At 44.6% G+C, this 23,660-nt stretch overlaps 1 pseudogene; it reads left to right on the top strand.

Moving 5' to 3' along the window:
• The first annotated feature begins 363 nt into the window (after positions 1-363).
• LOC125355651 overlaps positions 364-23,660 on the top strand; it is a 64,534-nt pseudogene continuing 41,237 nt past the window's right edge.

The following is a 23,660-nucleotide window of genomic DNA, read 5'->3' on the forward strand; positions in this document are numbered from 1 at the left end:
TGAAGAACAGGAATTTGTGGCTTGCAACCATACCCTTAGGTAATAGTTAAGGGAGTTTCTCTAAACTGAGGAGACAATGAGAGAAAAGAAAGCTTGGGGCTCTAGAAAGGAGTAGAGATAATCAGTGTGTGCAGAGGAGAGTAGACTATCCTTCCTTACATGAATTCCTTTTTATTTAAATTAAAACTTTTTTTGTTATTATAAAGGTGATATACAGAGGGGTTATAGGTATGCTAGTCAGGTCAAGAGTACCTTTGGGAAAGGAGGAGTCACAGCGCTGGCAGCCAAGCATTGCGGAGCCTGTGTGCAAGTGGCAGCATGGTACCAGCCTGGTGTGGCAGTGGGTTCCGGGTGTGTGGCATCATGGATAAGAAAATGTTCACCAAGGAGCCAGACCAGTGGACCAAACAGCAGAACGAGTGCAAGCAGCTGTCCGAGTCCTAGCACGAGTCTCTGTGAGAAGGCTAAAGAAATCCTAGTAAAATAATCCAAGGCACAAGAGGTTTGATTGTTCAGTCACTGTCTATGGAGATGTGCATGGGCAATTTTCATCATCTCATGGTACTGTTTAGAATCAGTGGCAAATCGCCAGATACAAATTACTTGTTTATGGGAGATTATGTTGACAGAAGATATTATTCAGTTGAAACTCACACTGCTCGTGGCTCTTAAGGTTCCTTACTGTGAATGCATCCCCATTCTGCAGGGGAATCATGAGAGCAGACAGATCACACAAGTGTATGGTTTCTATGATGAGTGTTTAAGGAAATATGGAAGTGCAAAAGTCTGGAAATATTTTACAGATCTTTTTGATTATCTTCTTATGACTGCCTTGGTGGCCGGGCAGATCTTCTGTCTACATGGTGGTCTCTCACTATCCATAGATACACTGGATCACATCAGCGCTTGATCGCCTATAGGAAGTTCCCCAGGGTCCAATGTGTGACTTTCTGTGGTCAGATCCAGATGATTGTGGTGCTTGAGGTGTATCTCCTTTGACGAGGTGGTTACATCTTTGGGCAGGGTGTTTCTGAGACATTTAATCATGCCAGTGGCCTCATGCTGGTGTCTAGAGCTCATCAGTTGGTGATACAGGGATATAACTGGTGTCATGGCTGGAATGTAGTAATGATTTTGAGCATTCCTAACTATTGTTTTCATTGGGTTAACCAAGCTGCAATCATGGAGCTTGATGGCACTCTAAAATTCTCTCTTGCAGTTTGACCGAGTACCTTGTAAAGGCAAGCCACATGTGACTCCTTTGTACCCCACACTACTTCCTGTAATGAATTTTTTTTTTTGGCCAGTCCTGGGCCTTGGACTCAGGGCCTGAGCACCGTCCCTGGCTTCTTCCTGCTCAAGGCTAGCACTCTGCCACCTGAGCCACAGCTCCTCTTCTGGCCGTTTTCCATATATGTGGTGCTGGGGAATCAAACCGAGAGCCTCATGTGTAGGAGGCAAGCACTCTTGCCACTAGGCCACATTCCCAGCCCCCTGTAATGAAAATTTAAACTTGTACAGTATTGCCACGGACCACATATTGATCTGATGGAAATGGGAAGAGTAACAGTGACTTCAAAGCGTCAGAAAACAGTTAACATTAAAAAACACAACTTGTTTTCACATGGACCAAAAAGATGAACCATATAAAAGTACCATATCAAAATTCTCATCATCCACAGCCGTGACCACTTTAGAATGAACCAGTTCATTGCATGCTAAAGCAACGTTGTTGATCCAGAAACCAGTTTCTGGCACAGCACGGTTTGGAGTTATCTTGGCTTTTTCCGAGAGACTACAGATAATAAGACGTAAACATTAACACCTTGTGAATACAGTTTAAGTTCCATTTAGCTGTAGCTTTACTCAGCATGACCGTAGATTAGGATGGCAGCAAACAATCATTGGAGCTTAATGAACATTTAAAAAAATAAGTTCCAAGGCTTCCCCCTGTACTTGTAAGTCTTGAAGTTGTTTTGCTTATTTTCCTGGATGCCATTTAATTTAATTGCATGATTTGTCTTCACTCAGTCTATTCCCTTCTCAGATCTCAGCCCCGTGTTGTTCTTTGTTACTGCCAGAACCTGGTGAGTTGTTTTGAACAGCTGTTTCTCCCTCCTGTAAGATGTTACTGCACAAGAGCACTTCAGTGTTTTTTCTTTATTATTATTTTTTTAATTTAAAGATTACATAATTTAATCTTTTTTTTCAAATTTTTATTATCAAACTGATGTACAGAGAGGTTACAGTTTCATACGTTAGGCATTGGATACATTTCTTGTACTGTTTGTTACCTCCTCCCTCATTCCAGTGTTTTTTCTTTATAATAAACTCAAGAACTTAAAAAAAAGAGTACATTTCTTTTTGGACAATGTCATTCTTTCCCTTGCTCTCTCCCAGTTATTGCATGAGTTTCTTAAATCACATTTGGTGCCTGAAACAAAATTAAACACCATCTAGGGTGGTATTCAGTGTAAGTAAAGGAAGTAGTTAAGAAAATTATATTTGGAAAGTAGGGAGAAGAAAAGGACCTAAATGGAGGTAAGGTGTCTACACTGAAAATATTGCTGCTCTAAAGAGTGTGAGGAGTTATGTATGTCATAATACTTAGAACACACAGAGTAATGTTCCTCAAAACACCACAAATAAATCAATATGGAATCCTAAGAAAATGTTTAGCAATAAAAAAGACAAGTGAATGGGAAACAAAACAGAAAATAGAATAGCAGGTGTAAGCTCTAACGTATTAACAACTAAATGTAAATTGTCTAAATAAATCACTTGAAAGACAGTTGGGTGGGATGGGCCCAACCAAAACAAAAAAAAATCCTTTTCCAAACTATACATGCTAACAATATACAGAGAAGATAGAGAAGATCTGAATAACACAATAAAAAAAACCCTACTGGAATACATACAATACCCCAAATAGAATGCACACAATTTTTTTCAAATGCTCATAGAACAAACAAATAACAATAACCCAAAGGAAAAGCCAACAATTAGGTTCAATAGTTACAGAGAGAGGACAGAAGAACCAGTCAACTTGAAGGTAGAACGATAGAAATTTTAAAATCTGAACAACAGAAACTATGTTGGATGGGATATGGGGAGAACAGAGTATTGGAATCTAACATCAATGTCATCAGAGTCCCAAAAGGAGAAGGGAAAAAAAGGTGTGGGTACTTAAAAAACAAAAAACTAAAAAGTTAAAAAATGTTTCTAAATTTGACTGAGTAAACCCCAAACAGGATAATTTTTAAAAATCCATACCAGGGCTACATTGTAGTAAAAATTAAATTAAAAAAACCTTGAACGTAGTAGGACAAGGATGACCTCTTATGTATGAGGAGGGTCTAGGGATGGTAGAATAACATCAGAAACCATGGAGGGTAGAAAGAAGTGGCACAGAAAATTTCAAATTCTGAATTCTCCCATTCAGAATCTTCTACTCAGTGAGAATTTCCTTCTGGAGAAAGAGAAAGACACTCTGAGAGGAAGGAAAACTAATTTGAAGCCAGTAGCTGGTGGCTCATGCTTATCCTAGTCACCCAGGAGGCTAAGATCTGAGGATTATGGTTCAAAGCCCACTGCGCAGACAAGTCTGTGAGACGCTTATCTCCAATTAACTAGCAAAATGCTGGAAGTGGAGGTGTGGCTCAAGTGTCCCGCCTTGAATGAAAAAAGACAAGGAAGAGCTCAAGACACTGAGACCATGCCCCAGTACCAAGACAAGAAAAAGAAAAAAAGAAACCTTAAAGAATGGCTAAAAGAATTCTCAATAGAAAACATACTATGAAATGGAAACACTAGGAAGAAGACAGTAAGCAAAAATATGGTTAATCCCAATGGATGTTTTTCCTCTTACATTTTCTAAAAGAAACTTGGAATTAATTGGTGTCTGAAACAAAATCATTATTCTGATACTGATCTGAACATGTGCATGAGAAAGAGTCAAGCTGCTGATATTATGAACGAGACAGTAAAGGTAGGGAAACTTTGTATGCTTCAAAGTGGTAAGATGACATCACCAGTAGGTTGTCATATCTTGTTGACAGTAGCTTCCTCCCCTTATCCACAGAGGATATATTCCAGACCCCACTGGTTGTCTGAAACCTTGGGTGGCACTGAACCAACCCTATATACACCACTGTGAGATGGAGACAGTGGTTCTGGGAACTGTCCAAGGGGAGGGTAGCATATACTACATGGACACACTGGACCAAGCTACTCAGGATGGACATACAAACTGCTTATTTCTGGAAGTTTTCCATTTATTAATTTTGGGCTTCAGTTCCCTGAGTTGTTGAAGAACTGAAATTGAGAGAAGAGAAGACACAAGATAAGGTTAGGATTTAACATCTAGAGCAATCAGTAAAGCTGTTATACAGAGATACACTCAAAAGCAGTCCAGATACATTAAAATTAAATTCTAAAAATAACAAGTAATCCACAGGAAGGCAGGAGTAGTGTGTGTGTGCACGCGCGTGTGCTCGCGCGTGTGTGTGCTGTACCAGGATAGAGGAGTGGTTGGTTGAAAGTAATACAAATTTTCTTTTTCAACTGAAAAAGTGGGGAACAGTAGACCCTCCCTCACAGACAAGGCTGGGAAATTTAAGGTTCTGCATGTATGACAAATGCATCAGTGCTCAGCCCTTGTAGTCTATAATCTACTTCAGTAAAGATGGCTATAATTTTATAATAATAATATCAACACAGTTTCACCTCCTAATTCATTGCTGTCTCAACCAACCTATTCACTGTAGTTTTAAAACTACAAAAGGTCCAACATAGATCAGAAACAGTTTTGGGCTACACATTTGATGCAGCGTGTTTATATAGAAATCAGAATGATGGGGGTATCAAAAGCATTATAGTTACTTAAATGTCCTTAGGTGTCTCTATTCTTGGCTCTTGTCTCTACCACCACCACAGAGGACTCTCATTCTGTCAGGATATGTCCTCTCCAAATGCTCCAGAGTCCCAGGCGCATACTTGGATTTCATCAAGTCCACAGAAAGTCTTAGAACTCATCCTCATGGGCTTGGATTGGGGCATCTTGGCTTGGATTGGCTCCTCTCTGAGCCAATCACTGTGGCAGGGAGATGCAAGGCTCTGATTGGCCAGTTCTGGAGTTCTACTATCCATCTGTGGTTGAGTGAGTTCTGGAGGTTCCCCAAGGTCTGAGAAGGCTGCTCTGTGGTTCCACAAGGAAAATAGGAGGCTGTTTTCAGAAGTGAGGCCTGGACATTGGGTGGGTAGAATCACATGTCGTCGGTGGCTGGAGTCAGCCTGCCCTGCATGGCCTCCTTCACATCCCTCTTCCTGACCATGATCCTTCCTTGGCACCCCCCTGTCATCTTACAAATTTCCATCTCAGACTCAGCTACAAGGAGCCTGTCCTACACCCAGTCACTTGCTGAAGTATCCTTCCTCAGCCCTGCTGTCCCCTGTGTCCCATGCTTCCTGTGGGGCTAGTCTGAACAGACCCTACTCTCCTTGTCAGTGAGGGTAGGTTGGTTAGAATCTTAGGGTTTTTCAGCCCCAAACTCCTGTGCTAACTGGACCCAATTCTTCCCACATCTGCTCCGTGTCCTCATGAAACCCCCTCTCCTCCTGTGATTTCCATGTCTCTCCCTGCTCCAGGTTTGATTCACAGAAGGTTAAAATTGAGTTCTTGGAAGAAGGAAAACTCAGCATCACCCCCCAGAAAGCCTCTGCTATTGGCAAATGGAAAATTGCTTTGCAACTAATTAAAAATTATATAGATAAAGAATTAAGCTAATTAATACACTCTTCTTTCTGACTTTAGGTTTTGGGAACCTCTTTGGCCTACAGTGAATTGGTTACCATGTTTCAATAAAGGATCTGTTTTTGCAATTACAGTTCATTAATAGATTTACAAGGGAGGGAGGGTGGTTAAGGCTCACTAAGAGGATTATTTTGCATTTCTCCTCTTTTAATTACATAGTTATCTCCTGAACCAAAGCTCTGTGAAAAATATGATGGGGTGGCGTGGTACCCCATCTGTTGTGGATGTGAATGCAATTAATATGGAAGATTGACACTATGGAAGGGCTTTCTGCTACCATGACTTTTTTCTCTAGAGCTACTTGGGGCTCGGCCCTGGAACATGGCTGGCCTCAGTTATCATCTGAGATGATTATGAGAGGAGCTCTGCTTTCTGTGAGCCTCAGTGATTTCCTCTGTCACATGGGATGAGCTCATGTGTTATGGCTGAGTCAGATGAGAGGAGTAGGGCACAGCAATGGCAGTAGCTAGGCACAGTTGGTCCAGATGTGGTACGTGTTACTTGGCACTCATGGCTTTGTTCTGGTGAGGGGATCCTGGCTTTCACTGGGAGGGGATAGGAGCTCATTGCTCCATCCTCAGCAGATTCCCCACTAGGTATGTCTGAGCAGGGCCCTGGGCCAGGTAGCTTGAGTGGGGAGCAGCCCCTCAGAGCTGCTCTGACTTGACTATGGCTGCAACCACAAGTTACACCTCCCAGAGCTGTGACAAGGGATGGATTGTGCCATCTCCACAGCCAAGTCTATAAAGCTCTGGGGCTCAAGCTCTTTCTGTAGTAGGTACCAAAGGTCCCCAGCCCTGTGCTTAGGAAATGCTGAGATTGGGCGTGTGTGTGTGTGTGTGTGTGTGTGTGTGTGTGTGTGTGTGTGTGTGTGTTTTGAGCCTGGAGAACACAGTGAAAATCTGTCCCTACCAACATTCCAGCCCTTCCTTGTCTGTTCCCCATTTCCTTCCTGTCTAGGAACCAAACTTCCAGAGAAAACTGACTGCATCTGGCAGGACATCCCTGCTCAGAGACTTCCTTCAAAAGATTAGCCTATGGGAAAGTGTGTGTGTGTGTGTGTGTGTGTGTGTGTGTGTGTGTGTGTGTGTGTGCATGCGGAAGTTCATGGTGGAGCAGGTGGGGCCATGAGAAAACAGATGGGAATGGCTGTAGGCTGCTGCTGCTTTGGCACCCCAAGGTGCTCACACCCAGGGAGACGCACCAGAAACTTCACTCAGCAAAGGCAACATCCTTAATGTGCATAGGAGGTCACAGCAGAAGTAGTAGAGAGCTCAGCCATGTCCCCTTGGGCTCATGGGCTTTGTCATCTAGGGATTCAGGGCCCATTTCTATGCCAAGGGGAGCTTGAGGTCCTCCCCAGCCTCCTCTATTGCAGATGTTGAGATGCAGGGCAGTCTAGAACCTCTCCTTGTGGGCAGGATTCTCAGATCTCACCATCTCTATTCTCCTCCTCTCCCCATGGCATCTGTGATGCAGAGAGACTTGGAATCAGCTTCTCTCTTGGATCCAAAGGCACACACACTGAAATCTTTTTCTGCTCCAGAATTGGAGCAGCTGATCCCTTTCACAGAATCCTTGAACTCTAGAATTGCAAGGTGTTTTGCAGACATCATGAAGGAAGTGCTGGAGAAGGCTTGGAAGGAAGATTCTAGGGTGCCAGGGCGATCCCTGAGAAACACAGAGCAAAAGCAGTGTCTTGTGATCCTAATCTCAGCCTGGGAAAGGATCTTTGTCCTCCCTTGCTGTCCTGTGCATAATAGCTCAAACTCTCACAGTGACGGGAGGTCACCATGAGGCAGGGCCACTTGTCTGGTGTTGGGCAGATCTGGCTGCTGATTCTCATCTGAAAATTTGTCCCATAGGATCTCATGTGCCTCTCCCTGATCCCTCTCTCATCAGAACACATAAAGAAGTGGCCTAGATCCCAACCCAGGGGCCACACCAGGCTTATTACAGCTCAGAGGAATCTGTTCAAAGGAATTTGTATTCCCCTTTCCCAGGGCAGAATTCAGCCTGCATCTGTCCTTGAGGAAAGTCTGGCTGGGGAGAGAGGCAGACAGATGGAGACCCCCTCAGGGAAGGGATGTTATGTATTGAAGCTAGGAAGGAAGGAGAAAGGAAAGGCCCTTCTGATGGTTGGAGTGGCTGCTCAGAGCCAGACATGGGTAATGGGGCTGATCTGTGGATTGACTGATGGGCTGTCCCAACCCTGCTGTTGACCACTGGATGATGTGGGGCAAGTGACATGGTCTCAGAGATTCAGTTGCTCCACCTGCAAAATGGGCTGGTGAAGCTCACTTGGTAGCTAGTGCTGAGCTGTTGGGATCCACAGAGAATGTGGTCTCAGCACTGTCAGCACAGAATGTGTGTTGCTTTCTTCCTGCCTTTCCCTGGGCAGGAGCTTGGCAGATGGTGATGCAAGAAGGGCAGGCAGTAAGGGAATGGCCTGTACAAAGGCTGAGGTGGCGGGGTCTGGTTGGCAGTGTCTGGGGCATAGCACATGGTGTCCTGGGGATGTCAGGATGTAGGGCATGGAGTGAGGGTGCTGGACAGGTAGAGGCAGCCACCTGCAGTGACTTTTATATGTCCAAGGGACAGAGGTTAGACTCCTGGCCTCTGGGGAACCTGCCAGCCAGGGAGAGGCAGAAAAGTGGAACAAACTGAAATTCTTCAGAAACAAAGAATCATCTGAAAGATGAGATCAGCAGCTGGCCAAATCCCAGACTTAACCACGTGAGTTGATTTGATCTGAAACCCAGTGTGGGAAGTGCAGAGTGCTTAGAGGATCTGGCGAGGTTTTATTCTGACATAAAGAGCTGGATTTTTAGTAAGTTCACTTCAAATGTCACCCGGGGAGGAAAGGATCCGATCTCCTGATGAGCCTGGGCCCTGGCACCAGCCTTGTACAGACTTGGGGAAGTAGCCAGATGAGTGTTGTGGGGCCTCTGAGACTGGACTGGATTGGGATGCATTCCACTCTGTACCCTGCTCTGCTCTGACAAAACCAGCTGGATGCTTTAGAAGAAAATGATCCAGTGAGCCTGGATCTGGGGACAGATCTGGGAAGGTGGAGTGCAGGGGTCTCTGCAAACAGCCTTGGGCCCACCATTGTGGTGAGCCATGCAGGCTCTGACAGAATGAGGAGGACCCTGGGTTTGGGTGCCTGGGGCTCAGGCTTGCTTCCTGCCTATAGACCCAGACTCTGGGATCCGGGGTTTTGTGAGAGTGCATTTCCTGGAGGGGAACTCAACACTGACTGACCTGTGGATCAAAGGCAGCTGGAGGTCACATCAACTCTGCACAGTAAAGTATCCTACATGGGGCCAGTGGGATAATGGTCCTAAGGAATCCTGAAGTGGGGCAGACTAGCTGTCCCTTTCCAAGCCCGAGGCTGGGAATTCATGGAGCATTTCCTGTGGGCTCACAAATCAGGTTGTCTTTTTCTTCCCCAGCTCTCATTCATCTACATTCAAGAAGCTTCCAAAGGTGCCTGGAGGTTCCCACGGCACATATCCCAGAGAGGTGGGGAAATCCGCCTGCTTCTGAGCTATACCCATCATGTGGTTACCAGAGCAGAGCTGGGCTCCACATAGAAGCAGAGAAAATTCCTGTTTCCCAGTTCTTGAACACTGATGCCCTTGGCAATGAGGCTACAGAGGTCGGGGGAGCTATGGAGGCTATAAGATCTAGTGTCTGCCCTTGGGAGCATTGTTCCTCTTGGAAGCATGGATTTCAATCCAGGGGCAAAGAGATTAAAGGGAACCATTCAGACAGAAGGAAAATAATATGGAATGACAATATGGATTTATTTACACAAAAATGACAATCACAGCAAATGGTAACTAATTGGATAAATGCTAAAGTACTGTTTCCCTACTATTTAAATCTCTTTTGAAGATAACTCAATATAAAACAAAGCCAATGACAATGTATTGTGAGGTTTTAATATATGCAGAAGTGAACATATCAGAAAATTAGCACACAAGCCCAGAAGAGAAAGTGTGATGCTGTAAGGTTCTCATGTGAAGTTTTGTGATATCACTTGGAAGTAGACTGTGATAAATTAAAGACATATGTTATAAATCCTAAAGCAAGCCACCAACCTAACAAAACAAGGATGATTCCAATAATTCAAGAAAGGAGGTAAAATGGAAGCATACATACACACACACACACACACACACACACACACACACACACAATGCAGAAGGCAGAAAAAGAGGAAGAAGAGAACCAAGAACAGTTGTGAAAATGAGAAAAACCATACAGCAAGAAACTGAAACCTAATTATATAAACAATTACATCTAATTATATAAACAATTACATTAAATGTAAATGATCGAGCCACCCCAATTAAAAGACAGAGATTGCCCTACTAGACAAATGAGCAAAAGCCAAGTGTCAGCTGCCAATAAAAATACACTTTAATTACAACATAATAAATAATCTAAAAGCAAAAAGGAATATGTCTATATATCCATCTGTCCTATGCTAATACTAGCCAAAACAAGCCTGGCCTAGTCATAGTGGTTTTAGTAAAAGTGGATTTCAGAGCGTAGAACCAGGTCTGGTCTATGGATGCCATTGGATCACAGAAAATAGAAGCAAGAGATGGGGAGAACAAAACCCAGAATCTGAGGAGCTCATGGGATTCTCTTGGATAAGGCCCAGGTCTGAAACTCCAACTTTTTAGTTACTGTATCCAAAAAATTCCATTTTTGTTTAGTAAGTTCAGATAGTGTTGTTCTGTGATCTGTGAGGGAAAATGCTAAATCTTTTTCCAAATTTCTGTGTGTTAGCATGGAGAAGCTCTTATTGGGGCTCCATGTTTTTCCAGCTTCCCATATCACTCCTGCTACTAAATAAGCCTTTCACGTTTGCTATCTCCATTTTATAGATGATTGTATTGAGATCTAAGTAGCGAGGAGCTTATAAGCCTTTTCCTCTAAATTTCCTCCTTAACCCCTATTTTACTAGCTTAGTGCCTAGTCAGACACATCAAAAAGGAGAGGTGCCTCCGCCCTGTGATGTGTGGGGTGCAGACTGTGGAGACTGAGAAAGCTTTGCAAAGTACTTCACAGCAGGCAATGAGCCTCAGTTTCCTCTTCTGTAATATTCTACGTCAAAGGGTGTCTATGAGGATTCAAAGGCAAACAAATGCTTGAGAAACACTTAGCTCATAGCAGACAAGCAGGAATGATATTGCCAAAGACGAGGGGAAGCACTCTCATGGAGACAGTAGCCCTCTCTTGTCCCTCTTACTGTGATGTCCCTGGAGCCTGACTGGCTTAGTACCTGGCAGGTGCTCAGGGTATGGACTGGAGCTCTCAGATGCCACCACACAGCTGAGTTGACCAACATTTTCTGCTGCACAAAATGGACCCCATGCCCTACAGGTTGAAAGCTGATGCAATAACTGTCGGTATTTCTGTGGAGCTGTGTGACACTGATGTCCCAATGATCAGGCCATGATCTGGGGGTACTCTCTCTACAGTTGGGTAGAACCTCCCAGAATGGCCAAAAGGGATAGTAATAGACCATGTGACTTTCAAAGAAGAGTCATTTCCCTCTTTGTCAATCTCATCATTAACTCTCAGGAATGAACAGACTCACAGGAACAATGTCCAAGAGCTGAGGGTCTCACTGCCCTCTGCTTATCTTTTTATCTGTACAATGTCAGGTAGCTGAGCACCAGCCAACATCAGCTGGAGAAATTTGACAATGATGTGAAATCACAGAGTGTGTGAGTGACAAAGAGAACACTGATCCCACAGCCATGTCCTTTGTCAAGAAGAGCCGTTGTGGCCTGGCTCATCGTACTCTGAGGACCAGCTCATTTCCTGTGCACTTCTCTGTAATCACTGTCATAGAATCAAAAGCAATTTTCTGAGGTAAGGGTGGAGATGCTCTGGTCCACTCTCTCCAGACGCTGTAGCTGGTTGTGGCTGGAACTATGGCCTCAGGTCCCCCACCTGGCACACGGATGCATAGCCCAGCAGAAAGGACCTATCCTGGGCAGCCAGACTGCATTTTTTCCTTTCCTGAATCTTAACAGGGAAGGCTTTCTCTCTCCCTTTCCTCTCCTCTCCTCTCCTCTCCTCTCCTCTCCTCTCCTCTCCTCTCCTCTCCTCTCCTCTCCTCTCCTCTCCTCTCCTCTCCTCTCCTCTCCTCTCCTCTCCTCTCTCCTCTCTTCTCCTTTCCCCTCCTCTCCTCTCCTCTCTTCTCCTCTCCTCTCCTTTCCCTCTTCTCTTCTCCCCTCCCCTCCCTCTCTTCCCTTCCTCTCCCTCTCCTCCCCTCCCCTCCCCTCCCTCCCTCCCTCCCTCTCTGTCCTCTCCTCCCCTCCCTCCCTCCCTCCCTCCCTCCCTCCCTCCCTCCCTCCCTCCCTCCCTCCCTCCCTCCCTCCCTCCCTTCCTTTCTTCCTTCTGTCTCTCCAACCCTTCGGTACTGAGGCTTGAACTCAAGGCCTGGGTACTGTTTCTTAAGTATTTCAATCAAGGTTGGTACTCTACTATTTGAACCACAGCTCCACTTCTTGTTTGTTAGTGGTTAATTGGAGGTAAGGGTCTTATGGACTTTATTACATGGGCTGGCTTCTAACCATGAAGCCTCAGATCTCAACCTCTGGAGTAGCTAGGACTATGATGTGAGCCACGAGCATCTGGATAGGACTTTCTTTTTTTAATTTGGAAAAGAACACAAGGGCATTTGTAAATATTCACACACACACACACACACACAATGGACAAAAACACATGAAGAATAAAATGAGGAACTTTTCTTCTACTCAAGATAGATGAACAGGGATGGATGTTCCCTGCTATTTGACAAAACAAACAAATGGACAAAATCTATAAAATAATGGTTTATGGGATCAGGGTACAGCTCAGTGGTAGAGGATTCATTTGGCATGTATGAGGCCCTGAGTTGAATCCCTAACACTAAAGATAAGTGTAAACAAAGCTGAACTCAAACCAAGCCAGCCACAGTTTTCCAAGACTGAAGCCCAGACTATGGAGGACAGACAGTGAAGCACATTGTCTTCAACTTACTTCCCCGAAAGCACTTTCGGAGGAGATCACTCAGTAAGGTGGACTCCTTGGGTTGAAGAGACGGCAGTGAGAGCTGTGGGGATGGACATATCTGAAGTTCATAGGGCAGAGCACTGGGAAGGAGAAAACAGTGTAGAGATATGTCCACAGGGGGCCCTTTCAAGGGTTCAGTGGAGTTCAAGCCAAGGCATAGATGTGAGGAACAAATCCACACATAGCTGGAGCCACATACCACCAGAGAAGAGATTCTTCTCTCCCTTTCTTTATTTTTTTCTGGAATTATAATACTTGACTTTCAATACTTGTCTTTCAGAATTCTCCTTCAAAGTATCAATTCCTTCCCATAGCATTTCCCCATTTATATCCTCCTATCTACAAGTTGAACCCTTCTCTTACCTATTTGCTTCTACTTCTCTTACCTATTCTCTTCTACTTCTTGTTTCCCATCTATAACTTTTTCTCATTATGTATGCTCATGTCTGGTAATCAGATCACTTGTACATCACTTTATTTAGTTTTTCTCTTTTTCCTTGATCACTGGTATTTTCTGTTTGTTTTTATTTATACATATGTGTATATCTACTCAAATCTCCTCAGTTCACCTCTTCTTTCCCTACCCCAATACAACATTAACTAAAAATTTCTGTATTTACCTCAGTCTGCTTTTCCCTCAACCTCTCCTTTAAGGCTTAGTTGTCCCCCTCCCCCCCACCAACCAAATATTTAGTTGTAATTGAGGAAGGTTTTCCTAGAGCATGAAGATCCTATATTTATCTAAAAGGATCAGAGTAAGAGAGATGGTTGGTTTTCATTAAAGATTGCCACAAACACAAGGCTATGTTTTGCCACATGCACTAGCCTGAATAGAATCCAAATGAGCAAGATCAGAGAACGAATATTCCTAGATTCATTATAGTAAAAACATTACACATACAGAACAAAGAAAGAATATTGAAAGCTGTAAAAAGGAGAGAAGTAGGGCTGGGAATATGGCCTAGTAGTAAAAGTGCTCGCCTCACAATTTGTCATAGCTAAAATATGGAACCAACCCAGATGCCCCTCAGTAGATGAATGGATCAGGAAAATGTGGTACATATACACAATGGAATTATATACCTCTATCAGAAAGAATGACATTGCCCCATTCGTAAGGAAAAGGAAGAACTTGGAAAAAATTATACTAAGTGAAGTGAGCCAGACTCAAAGAAACATGGACTCTGGTTTCTCTCATAGGGAATAATTAGCACAGGTTTAGGCTAGTCACAGCAGAGGATCACAAGAGCCTAATAGCTATGCCCTTATGAACACATAAGATGATGCTAAGTGAAATGAACTCCATGTTATGGAAACGAGTGTTATATCACTGCTGTAATTACTTTCAATATGCCATGTGAAACCGTAGCTTCTTTTATTGGTGATCCTCTTGTATCCCCTTCCTGTGATTGTACCTGCGCTATCACTGTATCTCATCTGAGTACCCTGGATACTGTATATACTGGTATTAGGACTAGGGAGGTGAAAGGGAATATCAAAATCGAGAGACACAGGATAAAAAGACAAATGACTCCAAAAGCAACACTTGCAAAACCATTTGGTGTAAACCAACTGAACAACTCATGGGGGGGAGAGGAAAAGGAGGGGGGAAGGGGAATGAGGTAGGAGGTAACAAACAGTACAAGAAATGTACCCATGGCCTAACATATGTAATTGTAACCCCTCTGTACGTCACTTTGACAATAGATAAGTAATTATTAATAAAAAAAAAGTGCTCGCCTCATATACATGAAGTCCTGGGTTTGATTCCTCATATATAGAAAAAGCCGGAAGTGGTGCCATGGCTCAAGTGGTAAGAGTGCTAGCCTTGAGCCAGGGACAGTGCTAAGGCTCTGAGTTCAAGCCCCAGGACTGGCAAAAAACAGAACAAAACAAAAGGAGAGAAGTACCTTACAATGGCAAGCTCAGTTTCTCTACACAGACACTACATGGAAAGAAGGCATGGAAAAATATAATCTAAGCCCTGAAAGGCAGCAATTGCTAACCTAAGCTACTGTATCTAGTGAAACTATCTTTCACAACTGATGGAAAAATAAAAACATTTCAGGATAACCAAAAACTAAAGGAATTCATGATTAGTAAACCAGCACTGCAAAAGGTACTTAAGGAAATATTATCCACTGAAGAAGATATTTTAAGAATATATAAGAAAGGAAAAATCGCTATTATAAGAGTAGGCTGAATTTTACTAATCCTTCAAAGAAGAGCAAACACCAACAGTCCTCAAACTCTACCCTGAAACAGAAAACAAGACAGAAATACAGCAAAAAGACAACTATAGGCTAAATGTTGTTAATAAGTATTGGTGCAAACATTCTCAGTAAAAATTTTAAAAACTGAGTTCAACAGCACGTCAAAAAGTTCATCCACAGTGTACCTCAAAAAGTAGGTGAGAAATGGCTTCCTGTTGCCCCAGGGGGCCAAATACTAATGATGTAAGAGCTCACTTACCTGCCAAAATTCACTTTTATACTAGTTTTTCAGTGCTTTAATATTTGTAACTTAAAATTTAAAACTCATATTTACAAACACTATTGTAACTTCAGTGAAACTGAATTGTGTGAATGAACCTTTTTGCTTATACTATTTATTACAGTACTTAATTCACTACTTAATATAAAAAAGTAGCCTTCGATTTATTTTTATATTATTTTACATGTTTTTACCTGCGGTTGTGTATGTGAATTTACCTTGGTAATTAAGATGTAATGCTAAGGACCAATAAACTATCACCCAACAACAACAACAAAAAAGTTCATCCACCATGATCAAGTTGTTTTCATCCCAGGGATGGTTCAACACCCATAAATAAATCCATAGAATGTAATGCATCATATAAATAGGATGAAGAACAAAATCACCATGATCTCAATTGCTTAGAAAAAGCCTTTGACAAAATTCGACATCATTTTGTGATGAAAGCTCTGAAGAGAGTAGGAGCAGAATGGACACATCTGAACTTAATAAAGGCTATCTATAACAAACCTATAGCCTTTGGATAAAGGACAGAAGACGAATATACCAGAAAGACAGATGCATATCTATGTTTATTACAGCACTGCTCACAATAGCCAAATGATGGAATCAGCTGAGGTACCCATAATAGATGAATAGAAGAGTGGATAAATTATATATATATATATAATACACACGCATACATATGTTAAATATATACATACATTTATACACACATAGGGACAAATCTAAGAAGAGACTTATATAAATGAAATACTACACATCACTAAAAAGGAATAGACCATTTATCACCATGGCTGAGTGGCCAAATCATGTTGAAAGGAAGGAGACAAGAAAGAAAGGACACACCCTGTGTGAATTCATTCACATCAAAACCTAGGACATGTAGATATGTCTAGTGTCAAACAGCAGCCCAGTTCCTATCTTGACCTGGCTAGAAGGAAGGAGGGACAAGAAAGGGAAAGAAGCCCATCAGTGCTGGCAATGGACTCATTCACTATCTGGACTGAGGTGACAATGTGTTCTTGAGTGTACACTTCAATAATAATTTACGCTTGAAATGTATTTTAAGGTTTTACACTTGAAATATATTTCACTTTTGTGGTTCCCATTATATCTCAATAAGATCCTCTAAAGAAACAATGCATATATCATATTCTCTTCACTTCAAATCTACTTCCAAGAAGAAATGCTGAAAGCAACAATACGCCTAACAATTGTGGGTTCACTGTCATGTGTCGGCTTGTAACAAGCACCTTGGACACATTAAATCAATCTGTCCTCCAGGTAGCTTCTGTTGATACTGCTTTTTAAAGATGGGTGAATGGGGCTCACGGGTATAGGGTGGCCAAGGCCACCCTCTATGAGCAGCACTATGAGCAGCCACTGCCAAGATTTAAGCGCAATTCTGTGATCCTGAAGTCCATACTGGCTGTTTTATCGTTGGCTCTCTCTGTATGAGGCGTGTCTCCCTTTGCTCAGGGGCTGCCTGTGGTTCTGTTGCCATGGGCACCATCATTTATTTAGTGAGTCCCCTATAGATGAATATTTAGGTTGTTTTTGTTTTCCCATTAGTACAACAATGATATGATAAGCACATCTTGCCATTTAAAATCATTTTTAATCACACACGTGCTGCATGCAGACGCAGTCTCACTGTGTATTGGATTTTGAGAGAATTCAGATAAAGAAAATACTTCTGCTCCCATCTCTTTCATGGTCACCTCCAGATTCAGCCTGCTGCCATGGAACATAGTTATTAGTGTGGTCTATGGTCCTTATAATAACACACACACACACACACATACACACACACGCACACACCATAGCTATGTTTGTTTGGTTTTAAAAAGCAAAAATTGTATTGTGTCATGATATTATTGTGTTGTTTTGTATCTGGCTTTTAATCATTTGAAATTACTGACATCTTTTGGTCTAAAGGGAGAACTAGCTCATTCTTGTTCACAAGGCATGCATCATGTTTAATATCTGGGTTGTCTCCCTCCCTCCTTCCCTCCCTCCTTCCATTTCTTCCCCCACTAATGGATACTTAGGTTTTTCCCACTTTCCTTTCTTTAAAACTACTTCAGCTGGGCATTGGTGGCTCACGCCTGTAATCCTAGCTACTCAGGAGGCTGAGATCTGAAGATCTTGGTTCAAAGCCAGCCCGGGCAAGAAAATTTGTGAGACTCTTATCTCCAATTAACCACCGAAAAGCTGGAAATGGGGCTGTGGGTCAAAGTAGGAGAGCACTAGCCTTGAACACAAAAGCTGAGGGACAGTGCTTAGGGGGACTGACAAAAACAAACAGATCATCGACAACAAAAAAATGACTGCAACGAACAACCTCATGCATACCTCCTGATGTGCACATCGATGGTTTTGTCTTGCATCCTTGCCCCGAAGTGGAGCTGCTGGGTTCAAAATGTTGCAGATCCGGGTCTTACCTGTGGCCATAGCTGGTTGCAGAAGACATGGCTAAAGACCTCAGATTGTACAGCCAGCATGAGGTAAGATGGGAGGGGATCTTCTCTTAAATCACATCCTGTGACCACATCCTGGTAACACAGAACTCCACAGGCATCCAGGCAGTCATTTGGGGAGAATTGTCAGAAGAGCCCTGTGGCTCTGCTGTTGGACTGGCTGTATGTACTACTTCGTTCCCTTCCTCTTTCCTTTATACTGAATCTCAGTCATTGTGAGCCATGCAGACTGTTAGGGATCCCTAGGAAAGGTGTGTGTGTGTGGGGGGTGATGAACAATAAATCATTTCCTAACACTCCTCCATGTCCAAGGAGACTCACACCAGCCAAGGTCTTGGGAGGAGATGTGAGCACCAGTGGATCATGGCTGTGACAGTAGCAAATGTGGTATGCACGAGATAGACTTTAGTGGTGCCAGAGAATGGCCATGGGCAGCAGTGAAAGAGCAGGGCTGAGTCCTAAAGAATGAGTGGGAACTCAGTTTCTTAACCTAACCTTCCCCAGCTCAGGAGGCTGAGCCAATCAGAGCACTGTACCACACTACCTTACGGGTATTGGTTCTGAGGTGGGCCAATCAGAAGTCTCCCTGGGCTCTTCTGGAGCTGGGAACAGCTGTTTGTGGCCACCTCTTCTGCCTCGTGGTCAAGTGAGACAGCACAGACAGACAAAGAAAAGAAATAACTAGAATAAATATGAAAAGAGCTGAACTCCAGAGTTAAAACCAGAACGTAAACTGAAGAAGCAGAGCAGCACCCTTTCCTCTCCTTGTATCCTTTTTGATGGTAAGTTACAGGAATAGAGACATCAAGGGCCTGCCTGCATCTGTCTTTGCCTCTGAGAAGCTGTACATTCTTACCAAGTGGTTAAAGAGGCAGGAATTTGTAGGGTATGTCTGGCAAAGTCCTGTAAGTTCTGAAACTCAACTGTGTTCTAGGTAGGCCTAGATGGCATCTCCATGTTTTAGAAGACTGAAGCTCCCATCTTGGTCACTCAGAATCATAGCCTTCAGGGACTAGGGGTTGTTAGACAACATGATTCTCTGTCTGCTCTACTCCACCGGCCCAGCCGGTGGCTCCATGTCACCCCAGGGAGGGGAGGCCGCTGTGGGAGCAGCTTGGCAAGGCCTGGCACGTCCTCCGCCTGTGTTTAATTACTCTGGCAACTGTTTACTGTCTCCTCGATTTCCTGAGCAAACAGTCTCATTATTTGGAGTAATTTACTGCCACTCGCTGTGCTTATGCCGAGTGGAAGCTTCGAGGCGTGTCTCCACCTCCACCCCCAGCGCTGGGGCTTTCTCACACAGCCAGGGCTTGTGAGAGGGGCCCAGCATCTCTCAGTGGAGCACCCTCACCCGCGCCCCCCCCCCCCCACCTTCCCGTTCCTATGTGAAATCTAACCTGCAGCCCAACAGTCGTAAGAGGAGAGGGCACACTTACACACTCACACAGATGTGCAACACACACACTGCCAGACACTATGTACTGAATGCTGGGGCCCAGGACCCAGTGTCCCCTGCTGGGAGGGCCAAGCCTGGCTTCTGTCTCCTCTCTGGGCGAAGCTGGCTTCAGGAGCATTTTCTGTCTGTGTCTCAGCCCATTCTCCTCTTGTGCATGGTGCTTTCTCTCTGGGTAATCTGAGGCTCGCAGGCAGATAAGTGCAACACATTCATGCAAATGAAATGCAATGGAAGTAATTGAACACAGTTCTTCCATGTCTGAGTGGTGAATTAATCTCCCTGGCACACTGCGATTCTTTTTGTTCCTTCTCCTTGTTATGTGAGTTTCTCCTCCTCAGAATCTCTGGGATCTGAACAGACCTTTCCTGCTCATGGGAGACACACAGGACCTGACTCTGCAGTGTGTGGTTGATAAAGCCCATCCCTGGTGTTGACAGAGGAGCACAGCTCTGAGTGGGCCAGGAAGAGGTCTCTACTGAGCTCAGCAGGGAGGAGGCTGTGAGGTTTCCTGTGGGTGCTGCTTCCCAAGCACACAGACTCTGGGTGGATCCTCCCTGCTGCTCTGCAGCAGAGGCTGCTGGTCTGTGGTCATAACTTCAGGGCCTCAGTTTCCCTTCTGTAAGTCCACATTACAGGGAGTTGTTGAAATATTAAAAAAAAAACACAAAAATGGGCCTGTGAGATACTTAACACCGAGCTTGGTGTATCAGGGGACCTGAGTCTGTGACATTCATTCAGTAATTTATTCACTCACATTTATTCATTCACTTACTTACTCATTCACTCTCATTGATTCCTTTATTTGCTTACTCATTCACTCATTGATTCATTCACCCACTCATTTATTCACCTAGACATAGCTGCATCTCTTCTACCCGGCTGACTATTCTCTTCACCGGATCTCATGCTTCTCAGGCTAACAGGAAAACTTTATTTTTCTTTTCCTGATGCCTGGAACACCCTGATTCCTTTTGTTCTTTCCTTCCTTTGCTCACAAATTCACTTTCACTTTTCATTCACCCACTCATTTCTTTGCTGGCTTATTTGCTTATTCACTAATTCACTCATTCATTTGCTCACTCAATTACACTCATTCATTTATCCATCCATCCATTCATTCATGTCAGATGCCTGCTGTACCAGGCTATGTAAGGTATCAGGGAGAGAAGAATGAAGTTTCCTGTCACCCTCAGAAGCACGAGGTCTGGTGAAGAGACTGAGGTCAGCCTTGTAGGAGGGATGCAACTATGTCTGCCAGAATAGAGGAGGGACCAACAAAGTTGGTACCCAAATGAGTTAGAGACTACTTGGGGAAGAGGTACTGACCTAAACTGAAAGAGTTGAACTCCAGGAGGTAGGAGGTTTCTCAGGAGATGAGAGGAGGCAGGGTGATAGGGAAACACAAAAGGTGTGTGGTTGGAGACCATGGGTGGTCTGGCTGGAGCTGAGGCTTGGGGGCTGTGGGCATCATTAGAGGCTGAGATAGTTGGGGGGGGGTCTCAATACTCCAGGCTGTGGCTCAGAGCCCCTGCCTTCTCCACTTCATCCTGTGTCTCTGTAAAGGTGTCTTCAGTTGCCCAGGTTGGAACAGCACTGACTCCATCGACACCCCTCCCTCCTATCTTCCTTCCACACCGGCGAAGAGGACCTTTTCCAGGGAGTACACATATGAGGTGCCGGTGGAAAGACAATGGCTCTTCAATGGCTCTTTGGTTTCACTCAAACCCCTGCTGTGGACTGAGCACAGTTTTGTCAAGTGGCTTCCAGAGTTCTCAGGGCCGCCTTGCCTCGTTTCACTCCCTGATCTCGTCTGCTTATAAAATGATTTCTGTCCAACTCTTTGAAGCTAGCTGTCAGTGTGAAGCGTTCTGGGAGACAGATCCTTCCTCTGATGGCAAAATTCATCTTCAGTGATCCTTAATCCAGTCTCCCTGAGAAACCAGGAGCTGACATTTTGAAAGCTGTTTGCCCTACACACTCTGCTCCCTGCCCGGCTGTCCCTCTCCGGGTGTCCGTCCCCTGTCCCCTGTCGATTACAAAATACTGAGGCAGAGCACTGTGGCTGGCTTAATGACAACCATTTGGTTTTTCTCGACAGTTTTTCAGGGAAAATGACAGAGCACGGGCCTTGTCTTTTGATGTCTGTGCTGGCTGTAAGAACAGGAGGAGGGGTGGATGGGAGTGGGGACAGTGCAGACCCCCAAGTCTGTGCAGAAGGACAAGGTTTGGGAGGATGGGGATGGGGGAGCTCATTTTCTCAGAGGCCAGGGACTATGAGTTCTCAGACCTGGCTCTCCACACCTCACTTCTTTCATGCCTCACATCTGTCCACTCACCAGAGCCGCACCCTGCATGCAGGACAGTGCTTTATAGTTTACATTCGTATACTTCACACTCATTGGACTCATCCACCATTCATTCATTCATTCATCTCTTCCTGTATGCAGGTTACCCAGCACATGGAGTTAGAAGCTCTGTGCTAGGCTCTACATTAGCTCCTATAGCAGGGGAGGGGTTGGAGGTTGGAAGACACAGCTCTGCCCTCTCAGGACCAGGGATGAGTGAGATGGGTACAGTGCAGTCATGGAGCCCTGTGTTCTACCTGTGGAGGGATGCTGCATTCTCACACTGATAGCCAGACACCTGAGCAAAGCAATGGAAGGGAGGAAGGGTTCATTTCAGCTCACTGTTTCAGTTCAATTTATCCTTGTGGGAGGGTGTGGTGGAGTACAGCAGCTTACCTCATAGCAGGCAGGAAGCAGGGAGAGAGAGACAGAGACAGAGACAGAGAATGTGAGAGAAACAGAGAGAGAGACAGAGAGAGACACATATCCTAGCTGTTCTAAGCAGCCAAACACCTGTATGTCCCTATGTCCACTGCAGTCAGTCAGCAAGGAGGGCCTGGATCATTCCAGACACATAGGGTACCCCACAGATGGAGGTGCCCTTGTCCTGGGGCATCCACATGTGAACCTGTGTGTGCAGTCACAGCCACAGAGGGAAGCACAGATCCCCTCTCAGATGCTTCACTGGGGAGGGTCACCAAAACCTCTCCTCACCCTTGTCTCATTGTCCAACCCAAGCCCCATGATCCTTCCATGCAAAGGAGCCATGCAACCTTCTGTAGTCCCTGATACTGCTGACCTCAGCTTTGGGGCTTTCTGACTTTGTGTTGCAGTCTAACCACTTCCAATCATGCTAAAAATGGTCAATTTCATTAATGGTCCATTATTGAGGGAATCGTCTAGTTATATTATTTGAATGGCTTCATTTTCTTTTTAGTATCAGAAATAATACTGCAACTTTATATTTCATTTAAAAATCACCCTCTTTGTTTTTATTTTGTTAGAATAGCTTCTTAGGTGACAATATTAGCTGAGAGAATTACAAAAGCTACTAGTTGTCCAGTGTTTTTGGAGGGCCATCTCTCCAAGTTAATGGGCAGCTGAGTCATTAGATCATTGTCCTTCTTCTCTGGAGCTACGGGAGGGTCCCCTCAGAGGAGCTGCTGGCTCAGGGAGGGGCGTCACCGCCTGTCCACTGCTGTGCTGCTGGTTGGACCAGTCACCTATGGGATGATGGGTTAGGGCCATAATACACCCTCTCCCACTCCCAGCCTAGGAAGCAGGATTCAGAGTGGTTAGGTAACATGTGGATTACATCCAGGTTATCAGCCACCTGGACAATCCTCATTCAGGAATCCCAGGCTGGAGGCTGCATCTCAAATGGGGCTGAGATTGCTGAGGGCTCTCCTTCCTCCTGTGTTGGTACCTTGGAGCATGTCAGGGACAGGCCTTTGCCTGGGGCACAGGGCGGCTGTGCCAGATTCCCAGATGTCCATCAGATAAGGATGGAAGAAAATTATCTAGGTGGAAATACAAGGATAAATATAAAGTAAAAGCAAGAAAAGACAGCCTTGTCCTGTCCTGAGAAAGACTGAGAGAGATTGGGAGGGATGGGCTATTGTCCAGGGGCAGAAGGGAGAAGGGGCTGAGTAGGGAAGTGGGTCATGAGGGGCCAGGGGTGGGGAGGGAGGGAGGGAGGGAGAGAAAGAGCAAGAGAGAGAGAGGAGACAGAGAGACAGAGAGAGACAGAGAGAGAGGAGAGACAGAGGAGAGAGAGACAGAAGGAGAGAGCGAGAGCAAGAGAGAGAAGAGGCAGAAAAAGAAAGAGGTGAGCCAGAGACAGAGAGAGAAGGAGAGGGAGAGAGAGAAAGTGAGAGAAATCATGTGAGCAGAGCCACCCTGACCTCCAATCTCCCTTTCCCCAGGCTATTGGGACAAACTAGGCCCTGGGAGCCTTTGCTGGCCAAGACCTACAGCATCAA

This window comes from Perognathus longimembris, chromosome 7 (genome assembly GCF_023159225.1).
Source record: "Perognathus longimembris pacificus isolate PPM17 chromosome 7, ASM2315922v1, whole genome shotgun sequence".
Taxonomy (NCBI): domain Eukaryota; kingdom Metazoa; phylum Chordata; class Mammalia; order Rodentia; family Heteromyidae; genus Perognathus; species Perognathus longimembris.